The sequence below is a fragment of the Mesoplodon bidens genome, assembly GCF_964165515.1.
Source record: "Mesoplodon bidens genome assembly, chromosome: 3".
Classification (NCBI taxonomy): domain Eukaryota; kingdom Metazoa; phylum Chordata; class Mammalia; order Artiodactyla; family Ziphiidae; genus Mesoplodon; species Mesoplodon bidens.
In genome coordinates, this window is record NC_138178.1 from 159,846,793 (window position 1) to 159,863,108 (window position 16,316).

Genomic DNA, 16,316 nt, shown 5'->3' on the forward strand with positions numbered 1-16,316 from the left:
TTTTTGCTTTTTATTTCCCTTGCTTTAGGAGACAGATCCCCCCCCAGAAAAAAACATTGCCACAATTTATGTCAAAGATGTAAGTCATATATTTTTATAATAAAAAGATGATTAAAATAAATAAACTATTTTCCTGAGTTTGGTGAGCCATCCTGAGTTCTGTGAGTTATTCTAGCAAATTATAGAACCTGATAAGAGGATTGTGGGAACCTCCAATTTGTATCCAAGTCAGAGAGAATCTGTGGGTGACCAAAGGACCTAGTACTTGTGATTGGTATCTGTGGCTGGGGTGGAAGCGTGGATGTCTTGTGGGACTGAATGCTTAACCTGTGGAATCTCCAGGTAAGTAGTGTCAGAATTAAGTCAAATTGTAGGACACTTAGTTGTCATACACAGAGACTTAGAGAATTGCTTGTCATGGGAAAACCCCTACATAGTTGGTGGCCAGAAGTAATAAGAGTACAGACAAGGTATAGAGAGAAAAATAATGTGAGTGTTTTTCTTTCAGCATGGCACCATTTAAAGTCACTCTGTTAGTATGTGACAGAGTTAGAAATTGGACCCATACGGTCTGACTCTAGAGTCCATACTTCCAAACACTATGATTACTGTCTTTAACAGTAGGTGATTCTCAGTGGTAGAAATCATGGAAAACTGATGCATATTTGTGCTTCAATGGCATTTAAAGAAGCAGAAATTTTGAAAGCTGGATCATAGAGCTTTAGTTTCTATATGTGCAAATACATATTCCTTTTTTTTCTTTCTTGTTCCAAGATGATCCTGCTAATGGTACCTATAATGACTGAGAATAACTAAAGAGAGATAGATTTGTTCTGATATGCTCTACAAGTTGAAACATAAGTGGTCAGTGTGTTGTCTGTTTAGTATCTATAGCCACAGTCTTGAGTTCCTTTGATCTTTGTAGCAAAGACTAAGTATCCTTTAATAGCCAGAGAAAAGCTCTATTCTAAAGGGAACGTTTTACATCTATTTCAGCTTGGTTCACACATAAGCTTTGTTATCTCTCTCTGCCATCAACACTTGGCTGCCTGACTTAATGTTGGTATTTTCTCCAGCCCACCCTGGCTTCAGTTAAAGGTATATCCTCCCTCCTGTCTTGGCCAAGATACATTCTGATACACTGCATTCTGTTACTGTATCTTGTCCAAGAAACAGTCTATTAATCCATTTCCAATGGAGAGAATTCTGTTGTGTAACTGCTGTGTGCTGTAGGAAATAAAGAAGAAAAAGTTCTGGTCTCTGTCCTCAAATATTTGAAATATGACTAAAAAGACAAAATTTCTGTTCAGGAAACAACTGCAGAAAAATGCAAGACAGTAAGTAATCAAGTGGTAAAGTGTGTGTAATGGTTAATAAGTGTTATAAGGAAAACTTCTCATCACATCATAATTGAACCACTGAAAACTAAAGACAAAGGAAAGAACCTTGAGAACAACCAGAAAAAAAAAAGCACTATCTATAGGGGAAAAATGATTTGAATTTCAATGGATTTCTCTTAGAAAACCATGAGTCAGAAGGAAATGGCATGACATGTATAAAGTGCTAAAGTGAAATCAAAGAACAATCAACATAGAATTCAATATTCTGCAAAAATATTCTTCAGAAATGAAGGTGAAATAAAGGAAATAAGAGAATTCATTGCCACAAGACCTGCTCTAAAAGAACTGATAAAGGAAGTTCTTCAATCAGTAGGGTAGTGATTCTAGAATGAAACCTGCCTCAGAAAAGATGGAAGAGCAGCAGAAGTGGTAAATATCTGGGTAAATCTAATAGACTATTCTTCCTCTCTTGAGTTCCTTAAGATGTAATTGACAGTTGCAAGCAAAAGTTAAAATATTTACTCATGGAATTTATAAGGTACATACATATAATATATAAGACCACTGTAAAATAAAGGGGAGAAGGTAATAAAAAAACAGACAATATAAAATTTTCACATTCCACTTAAAATGGTTAACAGAGATCTACTTAGAATATCTAAGTATAATGTGAAAAGTATGATTTTTTTCATATTATAATCTCTACAGTAACCACAAAAGTAAAACTATTCAAAGAGATGCAGTAAAAAAAAAAGTAATAAAAGTTAAAACAAAATACTAAAAAGTTTAACCCGCTAAAAGGCATGAGAATGAAAACACAGAGTACAAACAGAAAACAAATAATAGAATGGCAGCCTTCAATCCAAACATACAAAAAAGTACATTAAATGTAAATGATCTAAACAAACCAATTAAAAGGCAGAGGGTGACAGAAAGGATTAAAATGGCTCCATTATATTTTGTATACAAGAAACTCACTTCTGATATAATTATATTGATTATAATAGAATAAAAAATAAAAGGATAGAAAAGAAATGCCATGCTGATCCTGATGAAAGTCTTTAGTGCCTACATTAATGTCAAACAAATTAGACTTCAGAACAAAGGCTATTACTAGTAACAGAGAGGGATTATTGCATCATTATAAAGGAGTCAGTTCACTGAAAGACACAATAATTATAAACAATAAATGTGTATGCACCTCACAGCAGAACTTCTAAACATATAAAGCAAACCTGACAAAATCACTGCACAAAAGACTTTGACAGTTTCTATAAGGTTAAACAACTCATGACCCAACAATTCCACCCTCAAGTATTTATCCTAGAGGAATAAAAATTTATGTTCACATGAAAACCTGTACAAGAGTGCTTATATCAGCTCTATTCATAATCCCCCCAAATTGGAAACAATCCAATTATTCTTCAAGAAGTGAATGGATGAACAAACTGTGTATATTCATAAGGTGAAATAGCAGTCAGCTATAAAAAAGAATGAACTGCTGATACACACAATAGCTTGGATGAACCTCAGATGCATTATGCTCAAATATTACATACTGCATTATTCCTCTCCTATGTCATTCTTGAAAAGATCAAGGTATTAGTAATGAGGAGCTCATCATTGGTTCATAGGGTTTGGAGGTAGGGAGAAGATCTGATTATAAAGTGATAGCATGAGGAAAGTTTAGGGAGGTAATGAAACGATTCTGGATCCTAAGTTTGAGATGATTATATGAATCTACACATGTATTAAAGTTCATAGAACCATACCAAAAAAATAAGCCAATTTCACTGTATGATAAATTGAAAATAATAAATAAAATAATAAATGCTAAGCACTGCTTTCAGACTTTTCCCAAACTTCTCAAGTCCATAGATTATTCCACCCATACATATACATTATGTACCCATTGTTCCAAATATGTATCTTCATTTTTATCTCCTGATATTGGAATAAGGCACTTTCTCTGCCTATATTCTTTTACTCTTTACCTGGCAATTGTTGAAGTAAGAATAGGGGTTATCTTTTGGGGGAAAGGGAAAGTTTTGAAAGAGAATTCTTAAGAGTCATGGGGTGTTGGTAATGCTTAATATTCTGATCATGATTGTATTTACATAGGTGGGTACATTTTCTCTAAATTCATCAAGTAGCCTGTGCTCTCTCCTATATGCATAAAAAAGGTTTGAAATGAAAATTTTAAAACAGAACCCAAAAATCTCTTATCCAGCATTTAAAACCTATTCAAAATATTAATTCCCCTGAAGCCTTCCCCAATCTCCTGGAGAGCAGTTAGACCATACCTATGCCTCAATTGTAAAACTTGTCATATTTTATGATAATCTTTCATGCTGTGAGTGTGTGTGTGTGTGTGTGTGTGTATGTATATACTCACACATGTGTATGTGTGTGTCTCCTGCACTGTCCTGACTGGAAATTGAACATTAAATCTTTCAATTCTTGGCACTCTGCAAGCACATGGCTGGCAACAGCAAGCATGTATTCAATGAACATTGAAAAAAAAGTATGTAGAATTACTGTGCCTAGGAATGGCCCAGTAGGCCCTGGTTTCTTTCCCCTGGCATCTCACTAGTGGCCATTCTTTCCTAGCTTGAGCATATCAGATGCTGCATTATGTAAACAGCTCCTTTTTTCCTTTTAATTCTTTGCTTGACTACCAATAACACTTTGATCCATTTATTAATGCAGTGGAACCTATCCCTGTCACATGAGATGTGCAGAGACGTGTCCTAGCAGAGGTAATTCATAAGATTCTTGAGATGAGAGTACTGGTAGAGAGAAACATAATGCTCCAGTATCACAACTTTATAGGCAGGGTCACAGGAATATCTTTAAGTTGTTTGATTTCGATTACTTTTTTGGAATGGACTTTCTTTTTGCAGGGGGAAGAGTGGGATCTTGAGCAAAATAATTTGTTGTATCTAATCATACCTGGAAGGTGACATCATTGTGAACTTAAAAAAGCCTAGCCTAGTTCTTTGGTGAGACTACGGTAGTCCGTGTTACTGCATTTTTCTATTGAAAATCCTGGTACGGATTTAACTTGCTAACCGCCCCCCGGCATTGACTCATGGCCATGATTAATCTTTGTATTTACTGTATTCATTTGGTGAATTCAGGACCAATGATCATGTCAGCCATGTTAATTTCAGTTGCTATACACAGTTTCCATTTTTCTACTTGTCTGACCCCTGAAAATCACTATGTAGGTATGATCTCAGTTGAAAAGGTAAAAAGAAATGTGCTTGAAGAAAGCTGTGTGCTTTCTCCCTTGACCTCAAGGGAGGAAGAAAAGAGTTGATTTGTATCAACCCTACTTATTTCCAGTGAATATAGTGTCCTTTGACCTTTGAGTTCTATGCATCTACAAATTAATCTATCATGGAATAAACTTTTGTTTCGGCTTTGTCTACATAGTCAAAAAAACAAAAGGATGAACTTTTTCAAATGAATATTGACTCCCACGTATCTGAACATTCAGGTTCAAAAGTATTAAACTTCCAAAGAATATGAGCTGAGATATTTCAACAAATTTGATGAATCACAAACTTTAAATTTACAACAGAAGCTGGACTCATAATAGTTCTCAAGCTTTAATGTAATGTAATGCCTACAAATTATGTAAAATTCTAAGCAATTGAGAAATTCCATGTAGAGAGCAAGAACATGCTTTAAGACTGAATCACCTGCTTTTTTGTGTTAAAAAAAGAAGACAATCAATGCTTGCTACTAAGCTGGTTAATATGTATAGTGGGGTTTTTTTTGTAATGAATGCTTAAAAGAATAATAATAATTAGAATAATAATACTAAGTTTTTAGAAAATGCTTTTTATCTTCAAAGCATTTCACAAAAGTGTATGTAGTTAATCTCTGAACCCTAAAAACAACTTGCCAAAATATTTTGTTTTACAACAGATGCACTTCAGAAGGGTTTCATTCATCTTTACATTTTCTTGGGCATAACTACGTATGTTTAAAAAAAGTGGGCTGTAGAAAATAAAATCCATCAAAGCCTTGCTTTTTAATGCAAATAAGCTTCTTTCTATTCTTTCTAGAGGAAAGAAATTGTTCAGTTGAAACTGACTATAAGCCCAATTCTGTCGAACCTGTGTAATAAGTGTCATTTTGTGTAGGATTGAGGTTCAGCTGTTCTGTCTCCACTCAGATCCAAACAAACAGAAATAAGCTTAAATGGCAAAGGGCGAAGTAAATATATTTTTAAATATTTACTGCTGTACAAGAATTAAATTTACTTAAGATAAAAATCTTTACTAAAAGTAGTCATTTAGTGGAAACTGAGCTGGAACTTATTATTTCGATGGAGTGGGATCCTTCTTTCCAACTGCTTCTGGAAAAGCATTTTCAGATACACCCAGAGCTGACCTTCCAGGAGAACACACAAGTATCAAGTGGAAGAATCAGGGCAGGGACTGCCTTCAGCCAACTCTGGGGAAGCCGGTGAAGTGCCAGGCACCTCTGTCTCATTACCCTGTATTTAATAAACCTTAAAGTTAATGCCTTGCCTCCAAAACGTATAGCAATTCAAGAAGCCAGCCCAGCACTTTGGTTTCTTTCTCTCTTTTAATTTTAAAAAATGACATCAGCAATGCATGTTAATTGTTGAAAAATGAATTTAAAGAGATAAATAGAAAGGAAAGAAATGCAAAAATCTCCCTCATCCCTGTCAGAGATAACATTACTAAATTCTTCTGGACCTTTCCAATAGAATGATACCTTATTTAACAAAAACAGGTTCTCACTATACTTGTGTAATTTAACATTTTAAAAAACCTAGTATATATCTTTATAATTTTCATGAGAATATAAATATACACACCATTGTTCTAATCGTTATATGGCATTTTATTTCTTAATGTCATTTTACTAAATGTAATGATCCTCAAATTTACCATATCATAAAAATCACCTGGAGGACTGTTTAAAAATATACGGTGATAGCCCTACCCTAGACGTACTGCATTAGAATCTCCAAGAAAAGAGTCTTGAGAATCTTTATTCTTAACCAAGCTATCCAGGTTATTTGAGAAACAATGATTAAAATCATGTTTTGTATGTTTCATTTAATTCTCATTAAAAAAAAACCTTTCCAATATTATATCTCTTCATCATGTTTTATCCTGATAGTTTTCTTAGTTTAAATTCGCAGAGGTGGAATTACTCGCTCACGTAATTGGATGCAAGACGTTTGTATGTGCTCCCCTTTGGCGGCACTGTACTTCCAGAACAGGTGATGGGCAGGACCGTTCATCCTCAAAACAATTATAAGCTTTAACCTCTGTAACTAGCAGTAAAAATTTGAGGATGATTTCTAACCCAAAACCAGTTCATTTTGTAGAAAGTATCAAATACGTAAGTTAAAAAAGAATTCCTCCTTTATTCCCTCCTTTTTTCAAAATGTTAATACTTTGAATATTCACTATGGAATTTTGAAAGTAAAAATGTGACGTCTTGTGAATCCAGTGTTCTTTAAATTTGGTTATTGGTTAAACAATATGGATTAATTATTTTAAAAAACAGATTTCCAAACTCACCTAAATCAGGAAGGAATTTTCTGGAAATCTGCATTTTTCTAAACCTCCCTAGATATTTCCCATGTACAGTCAAGCAGGAAGACTTCTGCTGACCCCCACTCCCAGTTTTGTAGATGGAAAAAGCACACCAGGGTAATTCACTGTTTGGCCCTATGGCAGATGCAAGTGAGTGACAAAGCTGTGATTAGAAGCCATGCCTGTGTCAGTGGATATAGTGTGCTTTCTGGTACTTAACTGTATCTATGATTAGGTCTATGGATTTTTCAAAAATAGGCATTTTTATTAAAATTCTACAAATAAAAGCTACTAATTTACAAATTCAATTATACTTAGACATATAAAATTTGATTAAGTAGCTAGTACTGCTTTAATAACCAATAAAATAGCACTTAATGCTTTTAGGTTTTATAGTAAGTAGAGCTTCCCTATTAATGGAAAATAAAGGCAAATATTTCAGAACTTTATCCAAATATAAAAAGTGTTTTACGTAACTGCCCATTTTCTCTCCAAAGAGGCCTTGTTTAAACTTTGTCCTTTCAATTCTTCTGAATATCTCTGTGAGAAAGCTTCTTTTTTGTGCTAATCATCTTTAAAGATTTTCTTTCCTATTCAGTTCTTCCTCTAAACTGAGCATATGTACTAAGCCTGGAGGAACCAAGAACAGGCAGAAAGGAGGGAACATGGGGGCTTTTAAAGAGAATCAAATGCATGAAATTTCAATAAGTCTAAAATCTTTAAGAGTTTCTCTATCCTTGGTTACTAAATGAGTTTATTCCAAGTGCATGATCACTGTTTTTCTTATTCTTCTTTATCTTTTATACTTTAAAATGTATGTGATTCTAGACTGAGTTATATTGCCAAGTTAGGTAGGTTCCCAAATAAATATGTGTAATTTTTGCTCCAAGAAAAGCTCTAAAGTTACATTTAGTCTGCATGAGCAATTTGACCTGCTCACTTGGGATTACGTGGGTGAAACCCTGTTTTCTATGATATATATCTCACTAATGTTACAGAATTTAGGGGCATTTCAATTTTGAGCCAATATTTCCATTACTTTTATCTTTCTCAAAAGATGACTATTCAGAATTGGAATTTTTCATGGTTGACATCACTCTGACAAACTACTGTGCTCTTTCTGAGTGCTATGAATGGGAATAAATAGTATTTTTTTTAATTTTTACCACTGCAAAATGCCTCCTCAATGTTTTATTGTGGAGAAACAAGTTTATTACATGAATTTTCCAAAATTTAACTTGTTGAGGATATTAAGAGTTTTAATTTATTCAAGTTTACAATTTGAAAATCATTATTTTTATCAAGATTGTGTGTGTGTGTATGTACACATAAACTGTATCAAGACAAGAAATGACTTATTGAAGGAGCTGACCCTTTATAGATGCATGCTCAATAATCTCTCATTCTTATAATGTATATAGTATGTACCTCAGATAAATACATACGTACACATGCATATGTGTAGAAACATAGACAGTTAGATTTTATTAACTTAGTTATTGAAATTGAAAGAAAATATTCTGAACACATAGTAGACACAGGTGTGTCCAGTTAGATGCTGCTCAAGCCTCTTAAATTCAGTAACTTAAAAATTGAATCTCCCCTATGCCCCTTGACATCCACAATTACTTCTTGTATTATCAGTTTCCATAAACGGCATCGCTGTTGTTCACCAACTCTCCCCAACATGAAGAGTCATTGAGTCCCAAAGATTTTAATGTCCTAATATACCTCATGGCTAGATTTTCACCTAGTGGTACTGCGTTGAGTATAAGTTTTGTGGTATGTTAATAGGTGCTACTCCAAAAAGGAGGAAGAAAAGGAGAAGGAAGAGGAGAAAATGAAAACATTCTGGGGTTGCTACATTTGGAGAATGCTACATCACACAAATCAAGCAGCTTTTGTAATGTCAGGTTTTGAGGAAACCTTTAAAGAATTAAAATACAGAATAGTCACCATTTTTAAATTAGCTTAATCAAAGAACCATTTTACTGAAACATTTTGGGAGACCCTGTTTAGGCTATTCTCCTATTAACCCTTTCTCCACCACCACTCAAATCTTTATCATCCTTTACTTGGTTTTTGCTGAGAGCTCGCAAATATTATCCTTGACTTTATCCATATGATGCTCCACCTTAACATGAATAGCAAAGATATTTGTGGTTTCACATCTTTGCCTCTACCCTGGGTGCAGCCCCTCCAAACTTGGTGCCAGCCCTGTGCTCTTTCATTCCCCCACTTATTTGCACACACTATCCCATGGTTTCTCCATCCTATCTATGTCTGACTAGCTGATGCTCAGCCTTATGAACTGCCATGGGAGTTTTCTCAGGAATATCCTCTCCTCTCCAAATTACTCCCAGTCCTCCCAAGGTGAGGTGAGCGAGCCTTCTCCATCTCACCATCACACCACACCCTGACTTAGCCTATAGAACTGAGCACTGAGTGAAGTTTAACCATTGATTTACTCATTTTTCCTCACCAAGGACCTTGACATTCATCTGTATGTCTGCAAAGTGACTAGTATTAGTTCAAACCCATGATTAATTAGTAAACTAATTAATTTCTACAACATCTAACAATATCAGCATTAGCATCAGTGTGGGTTCTTCCAGATTCTAGTGTCAAGAAACACTGTGAGGGCAGGTAGGATAGTCTAGTGGTAGAAATCCTGGGAGCCAAACTGTCATTTACTAAAGGTGTGACTTGGGCATGTCACCTGACTTCTTTGTACTTTATTTATTTATATATTTAAAAATATGTAGCTTATGAATAATATTAATAACCACATTTTAGGGTGTGTATGGGGATAAAATAAGCTATAAGAATAGTACCTAGGACATAGTGTTTATTAAATTTGTAGATTCTCTGTTTTGTTTTTGCTGGAGCATTGGAAGGCATGATATTAAATTCTCATTTTAAAAAGGCAACATATTGGACTTCCCTGGTGGCGCAGTGGTTGAGAGTCTGCTTCCTGATGCAGGGGACACGAGTTTGAGCCCTGGTCCGGGAGGATCCCACATGCCGCGGAGCAACTAGGCCCGTGGGACAAAACTACTGAGCCTGAGTGCCACAACTACTGAAGCCTGCGCACCCTAGAGCCCACGCTCCGCAACAAGAAGCCCGCGCACCACAATGAAAAGTAGCCCCACTCGCCGCAACTACAGAAAGCCTGCGTGCAGCAATGAAGACCCAATGCAGCAAAAATAAACAAATAAATAAATTTAAAAAGTCAGCATATTAAATATACTATTAAAAATTAAGTCTGCTCCACTTTCTGCAAGGTTTTACTAGAGAAAGAATGGTATATATCATGCTGTTTTTCTAAGAACATACACACAAACACACATAAACATACACTCATAAACATACATACAGACATAAACACACATACAACACACAATGGTGTGCTTTAAGTAATTCCCCCAGAACTGCATCTTCATTTTTCTTGTATAAACTTCCCCCTAGATAGCTTTCAGGGAACCCATTTAATAATTTTTCCCATGGGTATTGGTTAAGGTTGCTGATTGCAAATCCCTGATGAGGAGGTAGGCAGAGGTCACAGGAATCTGTACTTTATGTAACACCCCAGTTAATTCTTGCTGAAGTAAAATTGGAGGATGGTTGTATAACCATCTTCTCTATACTTAAATTTCATTAACTCTGTCCTCTTGATTTCTCTCTCCCACAACCCCATAGCCCTACATGCTTCTATCCTAATCCCTCTAAGCATTAGTTCAGGCCAGCCAGATATTTCACCTTTAACCTCCCACCCAGCCCAGGCCAAAACCCTAGATCATTACTATGACCAAGGGCTTAGTTTTCCTGAAGCAGAGATAGAATGGAGCATCCTTGAATTTCTTTTAAGTTTTCCAAAATATTCCTGCTCCCCATCAAAACTCATAAAAATAAACTGACTCATCTCTTTCTCTTTTCCTTCAAATACACATACTTATTATGACAACAAGAATTTAAAAATCCTCCCTCTGTCATACTTTCCCATTTACATAAAGAGATCCTAATGGAAACAAAAATTCAGTTTAATTAGAAGTAAGCCAGACCAGTGGTAGGACTCTGGCCAAGTTATGGGTTTGAGTTTTTTCTGTGTATTAAAGGCACCAATAACTTTGAAAATTTCTGCTCTTGAATATTTTCAATGGAATGGTTTGAGTGCTGCTTTCTCTAGACATAATTGTTTTTCCAGACCTTCCTTGCAGCTCACCAATTAACATGCCCAGTCACAGATTCCCTTCTGCGTCCTGATCTGGACTTGGTCTGGTGCATTATGTTCTGTCATGTGGTTTCTTCTTCCTCCAAGAACAACCCAGCTTCCGACATATAGCAAAATGGTTCACAAGGAGCCTACACAGCTCAGCGAGCTTCCCTATGAATTTCAAATATGTATTTATGGGATTTTTCCAGTTATATATTGGCTATTCAACCTGTCAGATGATCAGTGGCTATAATCAAAGAGAGATCAAATTAAAGTAAGGATTACTTATTTTGGTAGAGATTATTGGTTGTTCTTCAATACCCACTCTTTCCTTCTACGTATTAATAGAATGTCTAATTTTTAGCTAAGTACAATGCTTCTGAGAAATTAGACCATTTCCTTGCTTCCTTTGCAGCTGGATGGTGTTATCTGATTAAGTTCTTGCCAAAGGATATAAATGAAAGTGTCATGTGAGAACCTTTTTTATGACAAAAAAAAAAAAAAAAGATGTATACCCTTTGTCTCTGAGTCTTTATCCTATCATACTTCCTGTTGGATGGAAATCAGATGAAATGGCTGGAGCGTTGGCAGCCATCTTGGACTATGGGGGTGACCATGGGACTGGAAGCTACACATGACAAAGAAACAGGAAGGAATAAGCCTGGTCCTCTGATTTCATTAGTACCGCAACAGTGTTGGATTTCTCCAACAGAAAGAAATGTAAACTTCTATTTTTGTTTAGGCAACATTCTTTGAAGATTTCTTATCATTTGCATTTAGAACTAATCTTAATACACATAACAATTCAAAAAATATTTTTGAAAAAATATTAAAGATGACATGTGAACAGAACAATACAGAGTAATGGAAGAAAGGGGAAACTTGTCATTCCTTAAGTCTGGTTATCACATTTTGATATGATCATTAACTTTAAGGTTCTATAATAGGGGAGGTAAAGAGAAAACTATTTTTTGATCATCCATTATGTGTTATGCCTGTGAACTATGCTTTATATTATTTCTCTTTGAGTAGCAAGTGCAAGTTCCATTCCCAAAATGCATAACAAATTGTAATACTGAAATCAACCTACATTTTTCTGGTAATGTAATAAGTTTAACCAATCTCCACTATTATGTTTCATAGTTTTTCCCTGAATTTTTCTTATATTCTAGAAATATAAAATCTTCAAGGTGAAAAATCTTTCTCTGTAGAATAAAAAAAATTTGGTTTAGGTGATCTCTAATTAAGTAATAAACACTGGATAAAATTCAGATCACTTGATTCCATTTTATTATTGCCTTTCCTCTCATGATTGCATAAAATATAGATTTGGAAGGAAATGTAGAAGTACCTAGGCAACTTGGAAATAAAGTTTTTTACATGTATACAGTTTTAGTGATTTCTAGTTGACTTGTGTAGTCCGACTTATTTTCCTGGATGCCTACTTCTTTTTTTTTTTTTTTAACATCTTTATTGGAGTATAACTGCCTTACAATGGTGTGTTAGTTTCTGCTGTATCACAAAGTGAATCAGCTATACATATACATAAATCCCCATATCCCCTCCCTCTTGTGCCTTCCTCCCACCCTCCCTATCCCAACCCCTAGGTGGTCACAAAGCACCGACCTGATCTCCCCATGCTATGTGGCTGTTTCCCACTAGCTATCTATTTTACATTTGGTAGTATATTTATGTCCATGACACTCTCTCACTTCCTCCCAGCTTGGATGCCTAGCTTCTTAGGAGGTATTGGCTTCTCCATATCCATTGTGGCATGTATCCTAGGCTTCATAGATTTGATGTTAATAAAAAACTGCAATTCGCTTGAAAAGTCTATACTGCTAATATTTCCAAGTCCCAGGCATGTGCAAGTCTAAGAAAGTAAAACACTTTGATAAATACAGTTCTCCCTAATTAACCTGCTTGCTTCCTCACTTGATCCTGTAGTCTATACTCAACAGAGCAACTGTAGCAAGCTGAAACCCATCATGCCATTTCTCTTCAAATATTTTCAAATGGCTCCTAAATTCTAAGTTAAACCCAAAGTCTGTCCTAGGCTTATAAGATTCTATATGATCAATTCCCCTCCATAACCCTTCAGCCTTTATCTTCTACAGGTCCTCCCTCAGTCATGCAGCTCCAGGCTTACTGGTCTCCTCACCATGCTCTGAACCAAGGAAATGGGGCCCCACAGACTCTTCTGTCCATCTGGACAGCTCTCCCTCAGACATCCAGGTGAAGCACTCCTTTGCTTCCTTCAAGTTCTTGCTCTAACACCAATTTCTCCATGTTTAGAATATAATCCCTCATGTTCCTGATTTTCCACTACCCTCCACTCTTTTCCCCATAATATTTATAATCATAAAGTATACAAATTAATTCTTATTGTCCATCTCTGCCTACTAAAATGTAATTTCCATGAGAACACAAATTTATATTTATTTGGTTCACTGTGTGCCCATTCTTAGAATAGTATGTGTTCACAGTATACTTTTTGTTGATATAAATGCATCCCAAATCTTAAGTGTATGTGTAAAACTTGGTTCTAGTGAGGAAAGTGTAAGAAAAGAAGTCTGAACACACTTGTATCTAAGCTCCTAGAACAGAGCTTATTAATTTTAGCAGATATCTCCTTGTGATCTAAAGTATCTAAGAATTGAGAATAGGAGCATCCTGTAATTAAATGAGGAGAAATGTAGCAGAACTGGTTGACTTATTTCCATCATTTCTCTCTCTTCTCTAAAAGTTGTATTTATTCTACATTCCAAACATCTCTTGAAATGACTTCTTCTCAGTTATTTCCTCTCAATTCTCAGGTCAGAACTCTTGGTCCAGCTATTCTTAGATTATGTTATATTGTGTCACCATATGTCCTCATAGTATCATTCTGTTCCTTGAGCCTTAAACATCCTATTTTACTGAGAACACTGATAGTCTCATCAAGCCTTCTGAGGGCCTACACTGGTTCTGTTTGGCTCAGTATGACATTTCTGTTGATAAGCACAGTCCCTCACACAGAACGGGTGACAAATAAACATTGATTCAATGAATGTCACTCTTACCTAAACCTTTGTAATAGTCTTCCATCTGCTACCTTTGGCTTCAATTTCTCCTGTTTCTTCCACCCAACATTCTGCAGAAGCAGAATTCTTCTAAAATGTAAAATGCTTACAACCATTTATTACCTATAGGAAGAAACCAAATCCCTTAAATTTCTCCATGATATGATCCCAAACTCCCTTTATGGCTTCCTCTCTAGCGATTTCATTCTACATTCCATATATTCTGGTCCTCGATGAAACATTTCTTTGAAAATGTCTACTTCTTCATTCCAAAATACATTTACACTGTTGTCTCTTCCTGGAAGGCAGTCTAGTCATCTCTTAACCACAGCCACCTTGGCTTTGCAGGATCTCTGGGGTCAACTGATATCATTAAGATAATAAAAAGCCCACCAAATTCCCTCCACCTGATCATGATCCCAGCCTATGACATTTATTATGATATACATGGGAATTTTTGTTTTATAACTGGGGAAGGCATGTTGAATGGGACCCCACAAGGAAGGGAAGCTGCAGAATGGCAACCCGCAACCCTCCTCCAGGCCCTAGTTCTGAACTTCTACAGTGAAGGGAGATTAGGATCATATTGGATTGAATTATTCCTGAGAAAACTTGTAAGGCACTTGGTATAAGCATAGCCTTGGATCCTCTGTGCCAGAAATAGGCAACTGGAGAGGACACCACCTAGGAAGTAAGCAGAGCTTGCTGTTAACATGGATGTCTCAGCATGGGCACTGCTGCCTTAAACTCGCTTTCTCTCAGAGACCTATATCACTAGTTCTCTCACTTCCTTCAGGTATTTGTTTAAAAAGGACTGAAATAAGGCTTCGCCTAAACAGCTTGTCTAAAATTCCCATACCCCCAGCATACATATCTTCTTTCCATGTGCTTATTTTTTTTCCTCCTAGGACTAATTTTATATATATATACACTTATCTTGATTGTTGTTTGTTTCACCCATTAGAATTCAATCAGAGAAGTGATCCCTCATATCCATTCTACCTCACTGTTGCATTCTCACTGGCTAAAACAATGTCTGGCATATAACACATACTCTACAAATGTTCATCAAATGAAGGGGGTAATCTGTCTGTACACCTACTGCCTCAACTAAGCAAGGAGCTCCTTTTAGAGGGAAGTGGAGATATGATGACTTATTTACTTCTCCAACCCTCCACCTAGCAAGTCATCTCACACGGCACACAATGACTAATATTTGGTACTTCTTTCATTACATCAATGAAATCCATATCAAAAACCCCTCCACCTTATTTGTTTTGTAGACTGTTTTTCCTTCATGACATTTTGTACATTTTGTACAGCATCTTCTGTGATGCTTTATTGGATTTTCAAAGCACTAGGTGCACGGGAGAAATTATTATTCTCCTTTCACAGCCAGGGAGATTAAGACACATGAGAAATAAGACCCATATTTAAGTCAGTGACATGGTTAGGATTAGAATTAAAAATGTACTCAGCCTATGATCTCCTGAGTCATCCTCGTTTCAAGGACTTACTCTTGGATAAATATGTTAGAGGAGAAATAAATCCTTTTGTTTTCATCAGGGAATCTATTTGTTGACGTCTGTCTTTTTCAGAGACAGAAGGAATAATACTTCTATTTTTATCTTAAAGCAGAGGAAGAGGAAAAAAATTCTCACTAGAAATATTTGACAATTAAGTTCATTTAAGAGGGCAGGGCTTCCCTGGTGGCGCAGTGGTTGAGAGTCCGCCTGACGATGTAGGGGACACAGGTTCGTGCCCTGGTCAGGGAGGATCCCACATGCCGTGGAGCGGCTTGGCCTGTGAGCCATGGCCACTGAGCCTGCACATCCGGAGCCTGTGATCCGCAACGGGAGAGGCCACAACAGTGGGAGGCCCGCGTACTGAAAAAAAAAAAAAAAAAAAAAAGGGCAGTCAACACCTGGATGTCATTTTCTCAATTCATATAATCGTAAGTTTTATAAAAAGAAAATAAAAGTGCACTTGTGAATACACTCAATTCAAATATTTGGGGGCATATTTCAAAAGTTTCTTACTAAGGAGAAACATAGAAATAAGAAATGTATGTTCATGAAAAGGACCTAAAAACTTAGCACCCATTTCAGTACAT